The sequence below is a fragment of the Pteropus vampyrus genome, unplaced genomic scaffold (assembly GCF_000151845.1).
Source record: "Pteropus vampyrus isolate Shadow unplaced genomic scaffold, Pvam_2.0 Scaffold38, whole genome shotgun sequence".
NCBI classification, from domain to species: domain Eukaryota; kingdom Metazoa; phylum Chordata; class Mammalia; order Chiroptera; family Pteropodidae; genus Pteropus; species Pteropus vampyrus.
Window position 1 is genome coordinate 7276201 of NW_011888819.1, and position 6043 is coordinate 7282243.

At 38.6% G+C, this 6043-nt stretch overlaps 1 pseudogene; it reads right to left on the bottom strand.

The window, feature by feature from the left end:
- Positions 1-5068: 5068 nt before the first annotated feature.
- Positions 5069-5187, bottom strand: LOC111738433 (annotated as a pseudogene).
- Between the last annotated feature and the right edge of the window lie 856 nt (positions 5188-6043).

The following is a 6043-nucleotide window of genomic DNA, read 5'->3' on the forward strand; positions in this document are numbered from 1 at the left end:
TAGGGGAAAGCTGTGTAATAGTAACAAGCACTAGAATAAGTTAACTGACCTGCATTTTAGTACAAACTTGGCTACAAACTATCTATATGATTTAAAACAATTCACTTATTTTCTTGTTGTTCGGTATCATATCAAATAAAGGATTTATATGAAGTGCTTGTTCCCTAATATCATTTAGAGCTAAAAGATAAATTCATTCATTCATTCATTCATTCATTCATTCATTTATATAACATGGATTTGTTGACTACCTACTATGTGTCAATAATTGCTGTATATCCTAGGGCTTAGATAATGAAAAAAAGTTTCATGTTGCAGGAAACTTATTTCAATTTATTAAAGGAGACAATGAATAAGTGGTAAGAAAAACAAACTGATTTGCATGGTTATAAGTACTATAAAGAGAGGAAAAATAGTAGGAGGCAATAAAAAGTAAACATGTTATAAGGGATCACTCATTTTTTTTAACTGTATGAAAGCATGTCATGTGAATAGTTCACTGAATATTGGAAATCAGCTTGAAAAGAAAATGTTGACATAAGAAATAACAGTACATTTAAAATATTTGAACAGGTGTCATTTTTCAGAAAGAGACATGTTTTGTGTCTCATACAGTACAATGTTACCGGTAGGTGGAAGATAATATTCACAGTTTTAAAATCAATATCTTTCTGAAAATAAAAAATAAAAAGAAAATAGATTATTTTAATAGTATGAGTTCCCTGATGTAAATTTACAGAATATGATATTGGAATTCCACCTTTGGGCATGGTTACTCTCTATCTCTAATGATTAGAATGATTCCAATCACATAAATAATAATGGGTCCACAAAATTGAATGATATACTAAACTCTTTGAGAAAACTCGGACAAAGGATATCAAATCAATAGAAATTTTCATTTCACTTTTACAACCTGAGAGACAAACATAACTACTCCAAATGTTGTTTTACCTGTGTGTGTGTGTGTGTGTGTGTGTGTGTGCGTGTGTGCAAACGCACACATGCTTACTTTGAAGGTATATTTAGTTGTGTAATCAAATTTTTGTGGGTAGATAATTAAGAAAAGAGGGGGAAGTGAATTGGAGAACTGGAGTACCAATTCTTTTAGAATCAAGTCTTTACAAACAGGGGATTTGAGAATAAAATGTGCCTGAAGGAGAGGCATGCAGAGTACTGAGTCTATGAGTGTTGCATTGAGAGTAGGCGCTCTTTCTTCTCTCTTTGCTGCTCTGAGAATTTAATGCATTCTCCCTCCAGAAATGTTAGACTCTGAGATTTAAGGGTGCAATAGAGAGGGAGAAAAAAATTCTAAGTAATAATATATCTGCTACATCCTGATTTGGGGCTTTGGATTCAACATCACTCCTCAGGCTAATCTGATTCAAAATATTTAAAACAATTGTTTCTCAAATTGAATTTTGAAATTACTGTATTTTGATGTCACCGTATATTATATTTTAACCAAGACTGTTGAGTTTTATTCTTGCTTCAACATCTGGATGCCTGGAAGATCATTTCTTATTCTTTCATTGGCTCAGTAACCAACTTATAAACGAATATAATATTTAAAATAGACTCAAAGGGCCATCTTAGAATTAATACATTTTATATGGTACACTAAGATTTTTGCTTACTGCTTCATTTAGGAAAAAAAACTCTCAGGCTAAGAATATCTTAATGATATAATGGAATTATTCAAGAAAGATTAAGTATCTGCTCTGTTCCAGTAATTTTTCAGAATTAAGTAGATATCTGAATTTGGACCAGACATTTTAAACCAAAGATCTTCAATATTCTTTGATGTAATTTGAAAAATACAATTGTTTACAAACGGGGTGGTGTAGCTGACATGAGCTGTGAGTTGTTCTTTCTTGTTTCTTGAGGAAAACCATGCTCACAATGTCTTTACATTGACAGAGTGTGCACGACAGTAAAAAACAACATCAAAAAATGGTTACTGAACTTTATGCACATTACAGTTTAGTGGGGAAGCAGGGAAATGTGGAAATGTACAGGATGGTGGCAGACTCATGGCCATGGCAAACCAGATGGATATGTATTTGACATAAACCTATCTCAAGAAGCAGTAGAGAGTTATGAACAATGATTATACTAAAAACTGTAAGATTGCAATGACGGGGGTGGCGGGGGGGGGCGGGGAGGAGGTTGACAATAGTAATGTAGGGAGGAGGCAAGAGAATTACAACTGTTAATGGAGCTTCATTCAGAGACTGCAGTATGCTGATCAGCCCTGCAGCCAGGCCAGGAGGACACCTGCAGAACAAAAGAAGATTTCTGCTGGGATTGCTAAAAACCCATTCCCCACACCTGTGAAAGGGAAAGGGGAAGCAAGAATCATTCCCCATGGCTAAAACCATGGGGAGTTTAGGGATTAAAGGCTGGGAACTGCCAGCAGCCCTTTCAGTCTACATATTATTGTCTTTTCACACTATATACTCTTCCCTTCCCTCACTGTTTGTCCATATCAAAGGAAATGGTAACTAAAGAATGACATATAAACTGAATTCCCTGAGCACTCAGGGTCTGATCTCAGTGTCTTTACTCTGTGTCTCTCACTCTCGGCCTCTGAGAGGAGACCACGCTCTGTCTGTGGAGTGTTACTCCTTTTCTAATAAACTTTCCTTTTGACTCTAACTTTGGTGTGCGTGTTGAATTCTTTCTACACTCTCTGCCAAAGGACCCTCTTCTCTAAGTGCAGGGCTTGATCTCCCCACTTAGGGAAATTTGCCTTGTCCTGCATCAACAGGATTAAGCATCTTAATAGAATTAGGATTGTCCTCCTTTTTTTGCATATTTCCTGGAAAGTCCACTTAAACAAAGGAAGTATATTCCACATTTTTCCAAATGCATTTAAGGAAAGGAAAACGGAGAGTGATGTCACCAAGATGGCAAAATTAGAAGCTCCTGAATTTCTCTCTTCCCATGGATGACAGATTATACAGCTACAAATGGAGTAATTTTCTCTGACAGAAATCCAGAAACTAGATTTGAGTGACTCCTACACATCGGGTGATTGAGAAAATACTCCATTGAAACAGGGAGGAAAGACTGAGGCACATTCTGGCTGCACCACCCACCCTCAGTGCAGTGTCTTACAACTTGGGAGAAAATCCCCTACTCCCAGCTTCTCCCTAAGGAGTAAAGGGTTTGGTCCACACATATAGCACCCCAACTTTTAAGTCTGGCACCCAAGTGACAGGACCCCACTTCACCTATCTCTGATAGCCACTGGAGTTTGCATTCATGAGTCTCACAGAACCACAGCAAACAAGGAAGCAGTAGGTAAACAGATGGATGCAGGAGCATTCTCCACACCTATTTCCTCAGTCTCAATGTAGAGGAGCAGGCTGACAGCCCATCATCTTCTAGTTTTTCCCTGGAAGGGTTGATGAATACTTTATGAGCTGCTGCCCAAGGGTTTAGTTTCTAATTAGGCTGCTGACTAGAATCCTCCCTGAAGCTCAAAAGAACCTGTGGGTGCTTTCTCACATCTTTCCTCTGGCTTGACCCAACAATTAAACCAAATCTCCAGCTTGATTCTAGAAGGAGCTTGTCCACACATTTAATGTCCCAACATTTACAGTTGTCTTCTGAAAAATGGGACCCCAAGTCACCTATATCTCATCGGCAATGAGGCTTGCATTCAGGAGTCACATAGAACAATAGCAATAAAGAAGTCAGTTTTAAATGGATGCACAAACACTCCCTGTGGCTCCATACTGGGCTTACTGCATACAGCACAGGCTAAAAGGCCTATCTACCAGTTTCTCACTGGAAAGGATTTGACTGCATATTTTCCCAGCTGCTGCCAGAGGCTCCAGTTCTAATCAACCTGCAAATGGGACTTGACTAGGATCCTCCTTGGAGCCCGAAGGAACTGGTGGGCACACTCTCTTCCTTCTACCCTCAAATTCTCCAACAGTAAGACCAGGTATCCAGGTTCTCCCTGCAATAAGCTTGCCCACATATACAGCACTCTCAGTTTTATGGCTGCCACCAGAGGGACTGCCACCAAGCCACCTAGCTGTGGGAGCTGATGGGGCTCAGCAATCAAGTTCCTCAGGATCATCCAAACATTTTCAGTGACTATTCCCCCTGGCTCAGCACAGAGTCAGTGAGGAAATGTGCAGTCTTGGTTTCTCCCTGAGAGGGACTAGACTGCATATCTAACACCCTGACCCTCCCAGCTGGTAGCTCAAGGTTGGGCTTCCAAGTTGCCTGCATTGGGAAACCGGGGAAGCAGGCAATCAGTAGTCCTTCAGAATCTTGAACAGGTGTACAGGCATTTACCATGCTTTTAGGACACAGATTTCAAATGCCTTGGCATACCCTCAGTTACCGGAAGCCATTGAAAACAAAGATGGCAGCTTTGACAATCACAAAACTTTGACCGAAAACTAAGAGCTCAGGCCAGGCTGATTGACAAGATTAATCTATGTGAGAAACTTTGTCAAGACTTAGAGAATTGGCTGTTTTATCTCATGCACAGAAACTAACACAGAGAGTCAACGAGAATAAGCAAGAGAATATGTTTCAAACAACAGAAAAAAGACAAATATTCAGAGACAAACTTTAATGAAACATAGATAAATAATTTACCCAATAGGATGTTCAAAATGACAGCCGCAAAGAGAGCCTCACTGAGGTCAGGAGAGCAATGCATGAACAAAGTGAAAATTTCAACAAAGAGATAGAAAATATATAAACGTGTCAAACAGAAATCACAGAGTTGAAGACTGTAAGAACTGAATTGAAAAATTTAATAAAATTCAGCAACAGACTAGCTCAAGCAGGGAAAAGATCAGTTAACTCTAACACAGGACAATAGAAATCATGTCACCCTATGGTCATTAACAGAATGAAAGAGCAAGAACTCAGCTTTCCCATTTCCTTTCAATAACCAGTATGTGTTGATCAACATAAAACAAATGGACATTAAACAACTTTAATAACTGTTGTATCCATATCTTGGCTCCTTTTTCATCTTCTCATTAGCACAATTAGACTTCTTTATTACTTTTTTTTATTTTCTTCTTATTATTTATGTCTACAGCACCTGATCTTCCTAGGTGGTCTCCCATCCAAGTACAAACCAGGCCCGACCCTGCTTAGCTTTCTAGATCAGACGGGATCAGGCTTGTTCAGGGTGGTATGGCCGTAAACCATGGACTGTGGTGCGAACCCAGTACCTTCTGCATGTAAAGCAGATGTGCTAACCGCTACACTATGGAACCACATCCAATTTCTCTATTATTTTAAAAGAATACACAAAACTTTAAGCAATAGAATTTGTACCCAAGCAATCCACTTTGATTGGAATAGCTCTCTCTCAATGTGCTCTTAATTGTCTTCCTTATAGCAAGTAAAACCCTTTTTTAGTGGGCCATAGAAGGTTGTTTACATTTCTTGCTTCTAACATCCACCACAGGATGTTCTCTTACCACTCCCTACATATGTTATGTCCTCTAGTCGTTCTACAAACTATCCAGTATTGCTAGAATTCTTCTTTCTGTTTCCTACATCAGTGCTTTTAAATACGGTGTTCTGGCTGCCTGGAATGCCCTACACTGTACATCCCACCCTGCCCCCCATACATGATCATGCACATATGCATGCACACAAACATACACACTCATTTAGGCTAGATTTTCCCAGAAGTGGGCCCTAGGAAAAAGATCTAAATACACGTAGTTTATTTGTGTACCCTAAGATATAGTAGATGCTTTAGCCCATGTATTTATGAATCAAAGAATAACTCATGATGACAAGTAATAACTTACTAATATTTGTTTAGTATGCTTACGTTATTGCAGCATTTTTATATCCACCACATGAATGAAGCCAGTTGGAGTCAATTTCCACCTTTTTACTAAAACAAAACTCATAAGCTGCAAATAAAAATGTAGGCATACCATTTTGTAAATTTCTTGTTTTGCAATTTTGTTCAAGAAAGCTGGAGTTGCTTGGCAAGCTTGTAAAAAATGAGCATATTTAGTGTTAGTTTTTTATACTTTCCAGG